A 17093-nucleotide genomic window follows, 5' to 3' on the forward strand; every position below is an offset into this window, starting at 1 on the left:
TAAATTCAAGGAGTTGAATTTATAAAACTTGATAATTTAATTTATAAAACTCAAAAGTTGGGTTTATTAAATATTAAATTTTGGAGGTGATAAATTCAAGGAGTTGAATTTATAATTTAAAGAATAAATTCAAATGTTGAATTTATTCAATTTAATTTATTAAGCTCAAAAGTTGAGTTTATTAAAAATTAAATTAAATATATTGGGAGTATGTTTAATGGGCTTGTAGGAGTACAAGTCCAACATACTAAATAATTAAAGTTCTTAATGGACTTTGATTTATTAATTAAACTAGTTGGACTAGCCCAAATTAATTAATCAAGCCCATTAACGTTAATTATGATAATCAGGTCATGAAAATTTTTTTAAGAAAAGTTTGACCTAAAAGATAAAGCCTCCACCAATCTCCAATAGTAATTCACGTGAATGGCATGAAAATATTTTGTAGAATCTTTAATTGAATTAATTATCTAATTAATTTAGTAAATTAAAGATTAGACACAATCATAAGGATTTTGCTCCTTGTTTTACTTGAAGGAGATTACAAAATATTTTAAATAAGTTTTGGGGTCTTCCAATGGTAAGACGCGAGACTTTCAAAATCCTCCAAATTTTTGGCCACTCTTTAAGAAAAGAGATTTGAGTCATCTCTCAAAATATTTTTCTCTACGCAAAAGTTCTTCTAAATTTCTAGTGCAATTTAGAAGATTAACAATCTATTCATTCGTGGACCTGATTAGAAGGAAAGAAAGGAATCTCTTGAAGAAAGTTCATAGGGATTCATCAAGAGCCAGATCTGTTATACCGGATCGGTTGGTGTCCAGTGATTAATTCACCAAAGGTATAACGATTCTAACACCCTATGTATGTTTATTGTTAAAACCATACGAGCGCTCAAAGCAAAATATATTTTGATTGTCAAAATAAATAAAAATTTTAAACTTCCGCTGCGTTTGGGCGTGTAGAAAACCGGGATCCAACAGTAGCCCAACTGGTTACCAACACTTAGGAATCTAGGTACTTATCCTGGAGGTCCTAGGTTCAAGTGTTGGGGAAGGCGAAAGAAACCACTTTCCTGGAGTGGGATATTCTGTGAGTGGCGGTGCATGGGCATGGGCCGAGGCCCATGCTGGACCATCCTAACGACCCATGACTAGTAGTGGTGCGTGGGTATGGGCCGAGGCCTTTGTTGATTCAGCCTAATGGCCCATGATCGTTACAAAAAAAAGGCGCCTTTTTTTTTGTAACGACCATGGGTTATCCCGATTTTGGGCTCCCTCGGGGGCCTTGTCCCATCTTGGGTTCCCACTGGGGCCTTTTCCCTCACGAGCTTTCCCATGCGCATTACTCATAGAACTCTCCAGACCAGGAACTGGAGCTTGTGCCTCCCCAGAGTCGAACCCAAGATCTCCTGGACATATAGATACTTGGCACAACTCTGGTACCAGTTGTGCCAAGTATCTATATGTCCAGGAGATCTTGGGTTCGACTCTGGGGAGGCACAAGCTCCAGTTCCTGGGCTGGAGAGTTCTATGAGTAATGACGCATGGGAAAGCCCGTGAGGGAAAAGGCCCCAGTGGGAACCCAAGATGGGACAAGGCCCCCGAGAGAGCCCAAGATCGAGATAGCCCATGGTCGTTACAGCCCGGTACCGTGGTTATACGTAGATGGATCCATCAAATAGAGTTGATACGATAGAGCTGATACGAAAGTCACAACTAATGAACTGAATTCAATTAAAAGAAAATGTATACGTATATGATGACATGATGAGACATGATTTGACACGTTACGATTTTATATGACATGTTTATGTTCATTCTTTAAGTTCACGAAATATATGTTGATTATGGTACTTTTCACTGTTGTGTGCTATGTATATGTACTTTTTATTTCCAGTATATGTGTGTTGAGTCTTTAGACTCATGAGGTGTGAATGATGCATGTGAGCACATTGATGAGGAGACTGGAGGTGCCGACGACTAAGTAGGCGGAGTTGGATGTGCGCACGCTAACCCGAGGACCTTGTATTTTTCCGCATATATATGATTTTATGGGAGTACGTTTAAGTAACTTTTTTAAATGGTTGACAAGGTTATTGTGTTTAGAGTTTTGACATATTTTATTATGTTGGATGTTTTATTTTCTGAACGGCGATTGTTTAGGTTGGAGGTTCTTTTCATAAGCTTAACTGCATTTATTTTATTCGACAATGAGATGATTTTATAAAATGCATGTTTTTAATTTTTGTATTTTTCCGGCATGGTTTCGGCCATTGCAAATTTTTTAAATAAAAAACAAATGTTCAGTAGAATTTTAAAATGAGCAGACGTTTCACTATGACTCTCACCACGGCCCACACAAGCCCCTTACAGGACCCTAAGGCTCGGCCCTAGCCCTTGGTCTAGCCTTTTTCCACCTTCCCCTAGCCTGTAGGGCCGTACGCAAGAAATACAATCCAAGACTGCCGTTAGTGGAATCACGGCCACAGTGTTGCTCCAGCCATCTAGGACCTGACCGTACCCTTCTCAGACCTTCCTAGGACCCTAAGTCTTCCCTCCAGACCACAGATAGGACCCCATGTACCCCCTTGTTAGGATCGAGAAAGAGTTAAGAGGGGGGGGGGGGGGGTGAATGAACTCTTTCACAATTTCTTTTCTAAAATGTATTTTCAACCGTTTTTAGGCGGTTCGAAAAACTTCATTCTCAAACGGTTGAAAGAGGTGAACCACTAGAATGTGCGGAAGATGGTTCACTTCCCTTTGACAGATATTTCTTAAATATTTAACAATCTAAACAACAAGGATATGAATAAAAGATTGCATAAGGTAAGAGGCACAGTATTTTATGGATGTTCGGAGATTGAATACTCCTACGTCACCCCTTCTTCCTATGGTAGGAAGGAATCCACTAAAAGACTTTGACTTTACAAATCGTTTGTAACAGCCCAATCCAATCAGGACTTATCCCATTGCCTGTTTTGGAACTCCTAGTGATCACTTTACACTTCTGGATTTAAGAACTCTCAGTTCACCAGATTTCCAAACTTATAATCAAATAACCGTAGGTTATTGATAGAACAGTAGTTTGTTTTGGTAGCACGAAAAGATCCTTAAAGATCAAATATGTGACTGTGGAGCAGCGTGCAGAAGAGCGATAATGAAAATGTAAACTGTGAAGGCGCTCAAAGATCTCTGTGAAGGCAAGCTGAAAGACTTCTTTCAATCAGTGTTAGAGTTGTGTAGCTTGCTTGCCGATAGCTTGCATTCTTCTTAGATGATATAGCCGAACAATGTAACGGTCAGAAAGTACAGTTATCGTATACCTGAGCTCCTGAATTAGATGAGTCACTTTCTCATTTATGAGCAATAAATGCTCGCATTTAAACTTCCTTTTGCTTATCATAATTTTGAAGCTCTTTACTTGAGGTTTACTCCTTTGGGCGACTGTGCATACATCAATAGGTTATGAAGACTGTCTCTGAACGTCCTTTCTGGGAAAGAGATATAAATGCACATCTTCCTTGGAATTGATGTGAGATCGTTGACTTCGAGAATTTGAATGCATTCAACCGGTCAGGGAATGTTGGAAAGTAATAAGTAGATCTCTTAAATGAAACGGCTGAACCATAAAGAATAGGCGGTTGAAAACTAGCGGTTGAGAATTTCTAACCGCGGTTGATTTCTAATTTATCATAAACCAAAATTCCTGAAATTTCATTTCTTAACAATTTCTCCCTTTTTGGTGATGATAAAACTGAGCTGAAATTCTGTTAGCCAAATCAGAGACAATCTTGTTATTTCATGGATTCTGAATTTTTGGCTTCCTTTTTTCTTAAGAGCGGCCAATTCCTTTTGAATACGCTTTTCTTGCTTTCTCTTTTCTTGCTCTTTTTCCCCCTTTTTGACATCACCATTTACCAGAAAGTCCATAATTTCTGTTAGCTGAGCTCCTTGAGCATCCATCCTTTGTTCAATACGAGTGATTTGAGAGGAAAGACCAAGACTCATATTGACACTTATCGAGTGATTGTTGGAAGCCTTTGAATTGATGACAGCAAAATCCTTAGCTATACTGCTCTTGATAGACTGTAGATCCTCTTTGAGATCAAAATATTTGCGGTTAAGAGCGAGGATAGACTGATCCATATTGCCAAGTCGACTGAGCAGATCCTGATGGAAGTTTGCTTCGACAACCACTTCTTCTTCAGGGGCGAACATTTCTTGGACTTCAGGTGCTTTGGGATCATCGAGAAGTTGGTCCTTGAAGGCGATTAATTTAGATGATGTTGTTTTGGCAGAAGATGGCGAGGGGTCAATAGCAATGGGGTCATCTGCGATACTCTCAATAAATTTATCAATGTCGTCATTTGATACAAAAGATGCTGACCTAATGAGCTTGGATTCTTCTGGTTTGTCAATTTGGTCATTAGCAGAAGAAGGTTTTGAGGAGATGGTTATCTCGGCTTGCTGAATGTCTGTCACAGAAGCTGAGGGTGGCTTGTGAAGTTCCATGTGAGCAACAACCGGGAGAGGATCTAGCGAAGATACAATAGAGTCCTGATATGGTTGAGCAGCATCAAAGTCAGAGAGAAATCGTTCTGCTTCATCGACTGAAAGAACTGAAGCTTTGACTGACTCAATGACAGGCTGAAAAGCAATGATGCCAGCATCGGAATGCGGTGACGAAACGACTGGGACTATTGAAATATCTGGACCGCATTGTTGGACGGGAAAGACAGAGTCTTCGTTCAGAGCTGGGTCAGATGGTGTAGGAACCGTGTCTTGATGAGTTGATTGATTTGGTTCAATGATAACCGTAGGTCGTGCAGATTTATCATGTGGAGTAGATAAAACATCTTGACAAGTGGGAGAGGCTACCTGTTGATCTGACGGTTGAGTTTCCTGAACGAGTTTTAGCTCCAGCTGAGCTGTGGTCGAAATGCCTTGTGTAGGAAGTTTGGAACTAGTGCAAGGGTGGGACGAGGAAGCCTTCGGAGAAGCAGTTGTGGGAACTGGTTCTGTGCTAAAGTCATCATGAATGTCCATCAAAGAATCAAATTTATTCTGTTCGGCACTGTCTGGAAGATTGAGCGAATTTCGCATGAAAGCGACTGATGTAGCAAGAGACAGAGCATCCATTTCAAGTTGAGAGATGACTGCAGAGTCATCTTGAGCTGTAGGACTATTGGGATCAAAATTTTTCCTCTTTAACTGGATGATGATTCGGAGAGTGCTCTCTTTCATTTGAATTTCTATGAATTCACGTCTTTGAAGAGCGGTTGGAATGTCTGTTGTTTCTGCCCATTCCAAAATAGACCGTTCAAGCTTTGCTGCAGTCTGTATCTTCCCGGTTTCGATGAGTGAATCAAAAGAGACAGCAGTGCGATACTTTACCCATTGATCAAACTTCTTGATTTTGGACTCAACAGCTTCACAAACACGCTGACTTGTGAGAACGATCGCTGTATGAACTGCATGGTTTTGCGGAGGATTGGTACTCATAACCTGTTTGCCTTTGTCTGATGACAGAATGATTGGAACTCCTGAATAGGATGATTGGATATCGTTTTCTGTAATCTGAATACCTTTTAACTTTGAAATCGAAGCAGATGGGATAGGTGCAGGAATAAGTGGTGCAGAGATATGCTTGATTAGCTTAATCTTCGTTACTTTGGCAGGAGCGGTTCGTTTCTTTTTGAACACCTGTGAAACCGGAATGTCATCCTTAGTTTCTTCATCAGAACTGGATTTCAGAACCAGTTTTCTCTTAGTTTCCTTGGGAGTGGAGGCAGTCGCTTTCTTTTGTTTCACAAATTCAACTCCAGTTTCTGTTTTGATTTGGACGAATTCTTCATCTGTCGGTTTGTTTTTCGAGATAAATTTGTCGACCGATATCCATGAAAACAGCTTGGTTTTACCAACTTCAATCATCTCAACTGGTTGAGCACCGGCAGAAATTAACATATGGCAAATTTGAACCGCATATCCTTGAGATTGGTTGTCTTTCATTACCATGGCCACCAGAATGTTGAAGAGGATGTCAGACCAGTTGACTCCTAGTTGAGAAGAGATGGTTGCCATAACAAGAAATTTTTCCAGAGTAATCTTATCATAAGCACCAGATTTAGCAAGAATTCCTTTAGCCACAATATCAGCTAACAGTCGATATTCAATCTTTAGATCTCTCATTTGGCAAGTCGGATGAGAGATATGAGAGGCAGTGAGTGAGAAATTTTGACGCCAGATATCAATATTTCCATCAGGTAGTGTGGAGAAGTCAGTGACACCCGTCGTAGGTAATTTAAACAATTCAGCAAACACCTTCTGGGTGAAAGTAAAATGTTTGTCCTGAACAGAGCAGAGAATTTCTCCATTCTTCATGTGAGCAGTTTCAAAGAATTCTTTCAGCAGTAGTTCAGAGTAGGAGTGCCGACATCCCAGAAAAGTTCGAAGCCCCGATTCTTCAAGTGTACGAAACATGGTCTTCATGGATTTGTTGGGCATAGAGAAAATAGATGAAAAGTTGATAGCCACTGTATTCTGTGAGATGGAGGCAGCCATTTTGACAATTCTTGAAAGGATTCTGTAACTTTGTTCCTGTATTGTAAGCTGTGATGAAGTGGCAAGAAGAGCAATGAAATTTGAGTGAGTGTATGTATGTCCGGTTCAAGGGTGTACTAACATGTCCACGTGGAGGACTGTGAGTATAGAATTGTTTCAAAAATATTTTAAATTTTTGGACGGCGGCAAAATGAGTGTTTTTCAAATTTCAAGGAGATAACCGTCACGTCATATAGGGGCAGTCGAAAACAGTTTAGAGTGTGGTTTACGAGAATGCCGTGGATTAAATCTGTCCACATAATATGAACCAGATCATTAATATTATTAGGTGGAACCGGTTACAGACAATGATTATCATTCTTAACCATGTTCCCCCTAAACACGTGCATGAATGGGAGAAAACCGTCGGTTGCGTATGATAAACTCTTCACATTTCCCACCAGAGTCATGATGACATAAGCCCTTGACGCTTGATCTCCATCTATAAGTAACAGCAAAGACGTTAACATTATACTTCAAGTTTAAACACAATGGATAGAGATAGCAGTCCAGATTTGGCAGAGGAGTTCATGAGGGATGTCTTAGCTTCCCGAAAGAAGACCATTATGGACAGAGTGCATGAAAAGCCTCTGGCCATTTGGGAAAAGGTGCACACAATACAGGCCATCCTTGAGAGCGGAGAGGCTCTCTCTTCCAGAAATAGGGCGGCATTGAAAAGATATCGGCGACGGCTTCACGTCGAGGATAACGCTGGAGTCTTTTCGGATGACGGTGTTTATCTTCTCATGCTGCTTAAGGAGAAGAGAGCTCTGAAGAAGGTGGCCATCTCAGAGGAGTTCTCACGTATTGCCGTAGGAGGGTTGGCTGGATGGTTAACCCTTTGGAGGTTGTACGTAGATAAAGAGATTAGGAGTGTTCGACTCCGCCTCTGATGATGTACTAAATCCCCCTTTTTTTAAATGAAATATTATTTTATTTTGCTTCCAGATGTTTGTCTTGTTCTTTTTGTTTTCTGCAAACTTGACCTGAACATAATAAATAAACACATCATGACAAATCAGTTAAACCAAGCATATTGCGAAAATGAGAGAACTTAGCCTCAGGTAATGGTTTTGTAAAAATATCAGCCGTTTGTTGATCAGTATGAACATATTCAAGCCGTATATCTTTCTTCATCACATGCTCTCGGATAAAGTGATGTCGGATATCAATATGTTTTGTCCGAGAGTGCATGACAGGATTGTATGTTATAGCTATTGCACTTGTATTGTCGCAAAATATGGGAGATTCTGCCGCTTGAATTCCATAGTCTTTCAACTGTTGCTGAATCCATAACATTTGAGCACAACAACTTCCAGCTGCTAAGTATTGTGCTTCAGCGGTTGATGTAGCGATAGACGTTTGCTTCTTGCTTGCCCAAGAAATAAGTCTTTCCCCTAAAAATTGGCATGAACCGCTTGTGCTTTTTCGATCAATTTTGCATCCAACATAATCTGGATCTGAGTAACCTACAAGGTCAAAGCTTGAATCTTTGGGATACCAAAGACCCACATTTGCGGTTCCTTTCAAATATTTGAGTATACGTTTAGAAGCAATAAAATGAGATTGCATAGGATTAGCTTGAAACCGTGCACATAGGCATACATCAAACATAATGTCCGGTCGACTTGCGGTTAGATATAGTAGAGACCCAATTAGTCCTCTATACATTTTTGTATCCACCGAAATTCCCCCTTCGTCTTTATCCAATTTGATTGATGAGCTCATTGGAGTGCTGGCCGGAGAGCAATTTTCCATTCCAAATTTCTTTAACATATCTCGAGTGTATTTGGCTTGATTAATGAAGATACCATTTTCTGACTGCTTGACTTGCAGTCCTAAAAAATAGTTTAATTCGCCCATCATACTCATTTCAAATTGTTCATGCATCATCTTTGAAAATCTTTCACACAGCTTAGTATTAGTTGATCCGAAAATAATATCATCTACATATATTTGAACAAACAGTAAATGATCATTTTTGGAGAATGTAAATAAGGTTTTATCGATTGTTCCAATAGAAAATCAATGATCGAGCAGAAATTTGGTTAGTGTATCATACCATGCTCTTGAGGCTTGTTTCAGTCCGTATAAAGCTTTATCTAATTTGTAAACATAATCAGGAAATATGTGGTTAACAAAACCGGATGGTTGTTCTACATAAACTTCCTCATTTAACATACCATTCAGAAAGGCAGATTTAACATCCATTTGATATACTTTGAAATTTTTAAATGCTGCAAACGCTAGAAATATTCTAATGGCTTCTAATCTAGCAACCGGGGCGAAAGATTCATCAAAGTCTATTCCTTCCTCCTGTCTATATCCTTGAGCCACTAGACGGGCCTTATTTCTTATGATTAATCCACTTTCATTCATTTTGTTTCTATAAACCCATCTAGTTCCAATTATATTGGCATCATTAGGTCGAGATACTAAGTGCCATACTCTGTTTATTTCAAACTGATTAAGTTCTTCTTGCATGGCCTCTATCCAGTTTGTATCTAGAAGAGCATCATCAATTTTCTTAGGTTCAATTTGAGAAACGAAAGCAGCCTGCAAAAATTCACTTATCATTTGATTTCTAGTTCTAAGAGGAGCAGTAGGGTTACCGATGACCAGCTCGAGTGGATGATCCTTTTTCCACCGGAGACATGGTCCATATTGATCTTCCTCGGTTGGTTGAATGATGTCATTTCCTTGTTCTGTTGCCTCTTCTTCTAGTAGTGTATTCTGCGGTTGATAGTTGTTCTCTGGATCATTTGTTTGTTGACAATTTTCTTGACCGGTTGGATTTTCTTTGGACAGTGTTTCACCTGTTCTTTGTATGTCTATTTCATCTTCATCGTTGCTAGAGCCAAAGATGCGAAAATACCCCACTTCTGGCACTTTGCCGGTCCATATTTCATATGGAGTCTTTTCATGATTTTTATTAATCATAGATCGATTCTGAGTAAAACAAGCTGTGTTAATGGCTTCAGCCCAAAATCTTTGTGAGATACCGGATTCAGCCAGCATGGTTCTAGCTGCTTCTTTCAATGTGCGGTTTCTTCTTTCTGCTACTCCATTTTGTTGGGGCGATCTTGCAGCTGATAGTTCGTGTTTAATCCCATGATCTTCAAGATAGGATGATAGATATTTATTCAGAAATTCAGTTCCTCTATCACTTCTGATTCTGTTGATGTTTTCCCTCTTCTCATTGTGAAGTCTCTTGAGCAGCTTGATTAGATGATCAGCAGTTTGATCTTTGGATCCAAGAAATAGTACCCATGTAAATCTGGAATAATCATCAATGATGACCAGAGTGTATTTATTTCCCCCTAAGCTTATTACCGGGATTGGTCCAAATAGATCCATGTGAAGAAGGTCTAGACATCTGGTTGTAGAGTTTCTACCTTTACTCTTGATGGTTGATCGAACCTGTTTTCCAAGCTGACAAGCATTGCATACTTTATCTTTGGCAAAGTCAACGTTAGGCAGTCCAGATACTAGCTTAAACTTACTAATGGTAGCAATGGATTTGAAATTTAGATGATTCAGTCTTTTATGCCATAGCCAGTTTTTATTTCCATTTAAAGCAACGAAACAGGTAGACGCATTTAAATTTTGATCATTCCATTCTACCCTATAGGTATTTTGACTTCGATAACCAGTCAACACAGTATAACCTGTATTGGTTTTAACCATGCATTTTTCTTTATGAAATTCAACCGTGTACCCATTGTCACAAAGTTGACTTATACTGATCAGATTGTAGCATAAGTTTTCTACTAAAAGAATATCTTTGATAATAATTTTGCCATGAGTAATCTTACCCTTACCCATAGCTTTACCTTTAGAGTTGTCACCGAAAGTGATTGTTGGTCCTTTGAGATCTACAATTTCTGATAAGAGATCTTTATTTCCAGTCATATGTCTTGAGCATCCACTGTCTAGGAACCATGATGACTTTTCTATGTTTTTCCTTTTTAGTTCCTGACAATGAAAGATTGGTACCCCTTTTATTTGGGTCCAGGGTTAATTAGACCCTTAGGAACCCACACTTGAATTATCCTTGCGAATTTTTTGTGATGTGTTCCAGGGTAATCATGATCGAAAGCATACTCTGGTGAATGCAGTATATGTTGTTTGGGCCTTTGATTATCATCATTCAATCTATACCTCTTTTGAACTGGTCGGCAATTGTAGTAATTGTAAGGTCTGAATCTTGAGTGATATCTGGTTGACCCTTCGTATCCAGCTGGATTTGGCCTGGGTTTGCGCCAATATTGTTTGGATTTATCACTCTGAACATAACCCAAACCACATCGCCTCCCATTGTTCTTAAGATTTATGTTTTGAATGCCTTGAACCATAGGCTCATTATGTTCATATACCGTGCTAGATCTGACAAATTTAATTGATCTTAAACTGTCTTTTTCTAGCAACGGTTGAGTTGATGCTTCTGAGGAATTACAATCATTTATGCTATAACCAAGTCCAGTTCTATCTCCGGCTGGTTTCTGCATTTCATGTATCTTATCAAGAGAAGCAGATGACTTGTTCCACATGTTGATGGTGCTTAATAAACGTTTGTTTTCTTTTAAAGTAGCATGGAACAAATTTCGTAAATTATCATTCTCAGCTGCTATCAGACTTAACTTGACTTTTAAACTTTCAACCTCTTTGTGCTGCGAACAGCTGAAGAGAGTTAGTTTATTTTTCAAGTCTTTCTTTTCTGCATCAGCTTCATTGAATTTCATATATAGTCCTTTGAACTCATTTACCATGTCGTTAAGTGCTGTAACAAGATCTTCACGTGTAAATTCTTCAGAGTTAAAATCAAATACCATTTCATCAGTAGCTTCTTGATCTTCCTTGGCCATAAGACATTCGACTCTTTCGTCTTCACTTTCACTCGAATATTCTTCAGAAGAAGACTTTTCTGATTCTGTTTCAGCCCATTTGCCTTTGTCTTCTTCTGCAACCAAAACTTTCTGATTCCTTTTCTTGATGAATTTCTTGTCGTTTTTGAATCGTCTTCTATTCTCCGGTTTCTTTTCGTCCTTCTTTGGCTTATTGCATTCTGCAATAAAATGTCCCTTCTTTCCACAGTTAAAACACCCTTGACCATCCTCAGTATGGTCCTTTTTAAAATAAGGTTTATTCATTTGAGATTGATTTTTGCGCATAAATTTACCAAATTTTTTAACAAACAGAGACATGGCTTCATTGCTTAGTTGCTCAGCCGATTTCTTACTTGTGGACTCTTCGACCGGAAGAGTCACTGTAGCTGCTGCCAAGGCTTTTGTTTGTTGGGTTATGGACGGCTCTTCTTTTGTTCGTATCCCTAGCTCAAATTCATATGCCTTGAGATCAACAAATAGATCGTGTAGTTCCAGTTTGTTTAGATCTTTGGATTCTCGCATAACTATTGTTTTTACATCCCATTCTCTGGGAAGAGCTCTCATGACCTTTAAAGCAATTTCTCTGTTGGAGTACTCTTTTCCAAGTGAGGTGAGTTCGATGATAATGCTGCTGAATCGCTCATCAAATTCTGCAAGAGTTTCTCCTGGCTTCATCTTTGCATTGTCAAATTTTTGAATAGCCACTGTCAGTTTGTTCTCTTTGGTCTGATCATTTCCTTCGCACAGTTGAGTGAGTTTTCCCATATTTCTTTTGCAGTAGTGCAGGTCTTGATTTTGGCGAACATGTTCTTGTCAAGAGTCTTATAGAGAATGTCTTTTGCTACGTTGTCTAAGTTTGCTTTCTTTTTATCTTCAGCGGTCCATTCAGATCTGTGCTTCTCTATCATTTGAGGAGCACCTTCAGTTATCCCAACAGCTGTGTTTGCTTTCATTATCTTCATTGGTCCATCAGTAATTACAAACCACATATCGTCATCCTGAGCTGCCAGATGTGCCTGCATACGAATTTTCCAATCGTCATAATCTTCTTTGGAAAACATAGGGATTTTGTTGAAAGATGCCATATTATTCAAGATATATCAATGTTTGAGAAGAACCCGCTCTGATACCAATTGTTAGGATCGAGAAAGAGTTAAGAGGGGGGGGGGGGGGGGGGTGAATGAACTCTTTCACAATTTCTTTTCTAAAATGTATTTTCAACCGTTTTTAGGCGGTTCGAAAAACTTCATTCTCAAACGGTTGAAAGAGGTGAACCACTAGAATGTGCGGAAGATGGTTCACTTCCCTTTGACAGATATTTCTTAAATATTTAACAATCTAAACAACAAGGATATGAATAAAAGATTGCATAAGGTAAGAGGCACAGTATTTTATGGATGTTCGGAGATTGAATACTCCTACGTCACCCCTTCTTCCTATGGTAGGAAGGAATCCACTAAAAGACTTTGACTTTACAAATCGTTTGTAACAGCCCAATCCAATCAGGACTTATCCCATTGCCTGTTTTGGAACTCCTAGTGATCACTTTACACTTCTGGATTTAAGAACTCTCAGTTCACCAAATTTCCAAACTTATAATCAAATAACCGTAGGTTATTGATAGAACAGTAGTTTGTTTTGGTAGCACGAAAAGATCCTTAAAGATCAAATATGTGACTGTGGAGCAGCGTGCAGAAGAGCGATAATGAAAATGTAAACTGTGAAGGCGCTCAAAGATCTCTGTGAAGGCAAGCTGAAAGACTTCTTTCAATCAGTGTTAGAGTTGTGTAGCTTGCTTGCCGATAGCTTGCATTCTTCTTAGATGATATATCCGAACGATGTAACGGTCAGAAAGTACAGTTATCGTAAACCTGAGCTCCTGAATTAGATGAGTCACTTTCTCATTTATGAGCAATAAATGGTCGCATTTAAACTTCCTTTTGCTTAACATAATTTTGAAGCTCTTTACTTGAGGTTTACTCCTTTGGGCGACTGTGCATACATCAATAGGTTATGAAGACTGTCTCTGAACGTCCTTTCTGGGAAAGAGATATAAATGCACATCTTCCTTGGAATTGATGTGAGATCGTTGACTTCGAGAATTTGAATGCATTCAACCGGTCAGGGAATGTTGGAAAGTAATAAGTAGATCTCTTAAATGAAACGGCTGAACCATAAAGAATAGGCGGTTGAAAACTAGCGGTTGAGAATTTCTAACCGCGGTTGATTTCTAATTTATCATAAACCAAAATTCCTGAAATTTCATTTCTTAACACCCCTTGGCTGTAGGGACCCTAAATCGCCCAACACATCTCACGGCTTGCACGCGTGTTGTGTGCAGAGGAGTGTCCAACCTTGCCTCCTCTCCTAAACCTTTCTATACTTCATGATCCACCCTTAAATTTGTAGATCAACCCCTCAAATCCACCGTTTTGCATCCCTCCTTCAACGAATCCAAAAACATCAAGGAGTTCTTTATAAAAACATGAGATGCACGTGTAAAAATCTTAAAACCATCAACGTTATAAACTTTCACACATAAAACAAACAAAAACAATAATATGGAGTGAATGGTGCACAAAGAAGGGTTTTAAAACATGCCTTAATCTTGTGCTTACGAATATCGTGTGACGACGCGACGAGAGACGAATGGGGCTCTTGAATTCTTCCTCATTTGGCTAGGGTGTTCTTCAGCCATTCTAGGGTTTTTGAAAGTGTGTGTAGTGTGTGCTGCAAGGTGGAGGCGCGTGGGTGTGTGTGTTTAGCCTAGGGTTTTTAATCAATTTCTTAAGTGGGCTTTTAGGTGAAATTAAGGCTTTTAAATCACTTAATTAAACACTTATATTCTAGGTCCCTTTAAGGTTGTTAATTAAATCAGTAATTATATCATTAGAAGTCCATATGATGATTAAAAATATTCGGTGTTACGAGTTTTAGATACCGTAAGCCCGAAGTTTCTTGTTTTCTAGTAAAAGTTTATTACTGTTTGAGCTCGTTCCTTAATATTTATAAATTACTACTTTCCTAATTTGGGTTGCTAAATCTCGGATTTCAAATTGTTAAAATTCAAAAATAAAATAGATGTCTTATCATAATCATCCCCGATTCTTTTGTCTTGGTCGTACGACGTGAATTCCACTGCAGAGAGTTTAAATTCATAACATTCAGTTAAATATTTATTATATCATACTATTACCTTATCATGCATTTAAGTCACTTATTTAAATAAACTATAAATAATTTTCATGCATGGACGTAGTTAATGTGTTCGGGTTTTCGAGCGTTACAGATCAGTTGCATAGTTTTTTAAAGGTTGATCGATTTGATTGAGGGTTGAGTTATGAAAACACTTTTGTGAACTAGTTGAATAGTTTTTTAAGGGTTGACCAATTTGATTGACGACGGGGTTATGAAAATACTATTGTGAACACACAGAAAATTACACTATAACAAATTTCACTTTTGAAATCTTTTTTGGAGGGCTAAAATTAAAAATACCCTTAATTAAACATACCGAATTTAATTTTTATAAGCATAAAAATTGGGTTTTTATTAAAACTAATTTAAATTTTAAATTTTTTTTCAAAAATACTTTAAAAAAAAAAACATGTATCAAAACTACCTCAATCCGCTGATGAGAAGCGCGGACGCTCCTACGTGGAGCAGCCCTCTCTCTCATGCCACGTGGCCCTTATTGATTCGTCCAATCAATAATGTAAGTCGATTTTTATCTTCTTCTCGTCCTCTTCTTTCATCCATTTATCTTCTTCAGTGCTGCTCTCGTTTATCATTTCCTACCTGCAATATTTTTTGAAGTTGAGAAGATCTACAGCATTTTGCAAAAATGGCAGATAATAGAAATCCAGAAGATCTTAGTGTCCTATATTTACAGGCGACCCATATGTCATCAAGAGTATCTTCGTTAACCGTTGATGATATTGTCAAAGTGAAAGGTCAGACAATTTGATTTGGAAGTTATATACCGATAATTACTTACACAGGCGTGTATTGTCATATTTAAATCATATGGGTTTTTATGGAGTTTTAGAATGTGGCTCGCAAGTTATTGATAATCATTTGATTACTGCGCTTGTTGAACGTTGGAGACGTGAGACACACACGTTTCACTTTACATGTGGTGAAGCAACAGTTACACTACAAGATGTTTCAATAATTTGGGGTCTGACAATTGATGGTGAAGCAGTAACCGGAGTAGACGTGTCGCATAAAGTGGAGGAATGGCAACACATATGTTTGGATATGTTAGGATTTGTGCCAGAATCAAAATATTTGAAAGGTGGTCATATGTCTATGACAGCACTACATGATCATTGTATATCTAACCTTGTCAATGATGAAACTTCAGAGGTATATGTTGTGAAATTTACTCGTTGTGTTGCGTTAATGATTATTGGAGAAATAATGTTCCCTGATTATCAAGGAGGGTCAGCTAGACTAATTTTTTTTCAACTGTTACGAGATCTTGATAACGTGAAGTCTTATAGTTGGGGTAGTGCAGTTTTAGCGTTTCTATATCGTGAGTTGTGTAACGCGACACGTGTAGAGAAGTCTACAATGGCTGGACCTTTATATATCCTGCAGGTATCATTAATGTGATGTGATTATTTAACACGATATTTTGTTTAAATTTTTTAATTTTTTTTATTATTACACGCAGATATGGGCATGGAGCAGGATTAAATGTGTTAATCCCGATCGAGATGGGTTAACATTAGTTGTACCTCCCGTTGATCCGGATGCTTTAATTCCAGTTTCTCCATATGGTGCACGGTAATATTTAAAAATTATTTTTGTGAATATCATATTTATCTTGTATATTTTCTTGATATATAAATTTTTTTTGTAACTGTAGGTGGACGTATGGGTTTAGTTACACACATTCGCCAACACATTCTGTAAGAATTATAAGGGATTCGCTAGATCGTATGAATAATAATGAGGTATTATAAAATTTTAATACGTAATAGTGAATAGCCGAGTACTATTATGTTTTTATTCATCAAATTAATATTCAATTTTAATAATTTTTTTGCAGTTTAATTGGAGCGTATACCAGAAAAATGACATAGATGTGAAGACCATTATTGATTCATACGACAACAAAATATGGCGGTGTGTTTGTCCCCTTATTTGCTTTGACATCGTGGAGATGCATCGTCCTAATCGGGTAATGCGACAATTTCGAAGACGGCAATCAATTCCAGGGTCTGCCGTCGACAATGACGATATGCATAATATCACGAGAATAGGACATCGCAACACCAACTGGAGAGATTATCATAGGAATTCAATTGAGTCGTGGAATAATAGGCTGAGATATGTTTGTAAAGGGGTGCGACACGGGCAAACGACGCAAACTGTGCGCTCGATCTCACCTGCAGTTACTGCCGTTGGTTTTCAACCACAACCGTACAATACTTTTGTTGGAGAATTTAATTTTCAACAAAATTTTAGTACGCCTTCTCCGTTTTCGCATCAGTCTTCATTTGGAGGGAGAAGTGACATGATTGGGCAACCAAGTGGGTTTGCAGGAGGCTCTATGATTTTTACGTCAGGTGAAATGAATATTGCAGGAACCTCTAAT

Source organism: Primulina eburnea, chromosome 17, assembly GCF_022965805.1.
Source record: "Primulina eburnea isolate SZY01 chromosome 17, ASM2296580v1, whole genome shotgun sequence".
Classification (NCBI taxonomy): Eukaryota; Viridiplantae; Streptophyta; class Magnoliopsida; order Lamiales; family Gesneriaceae; genus Primulina; species Primulina eburnea.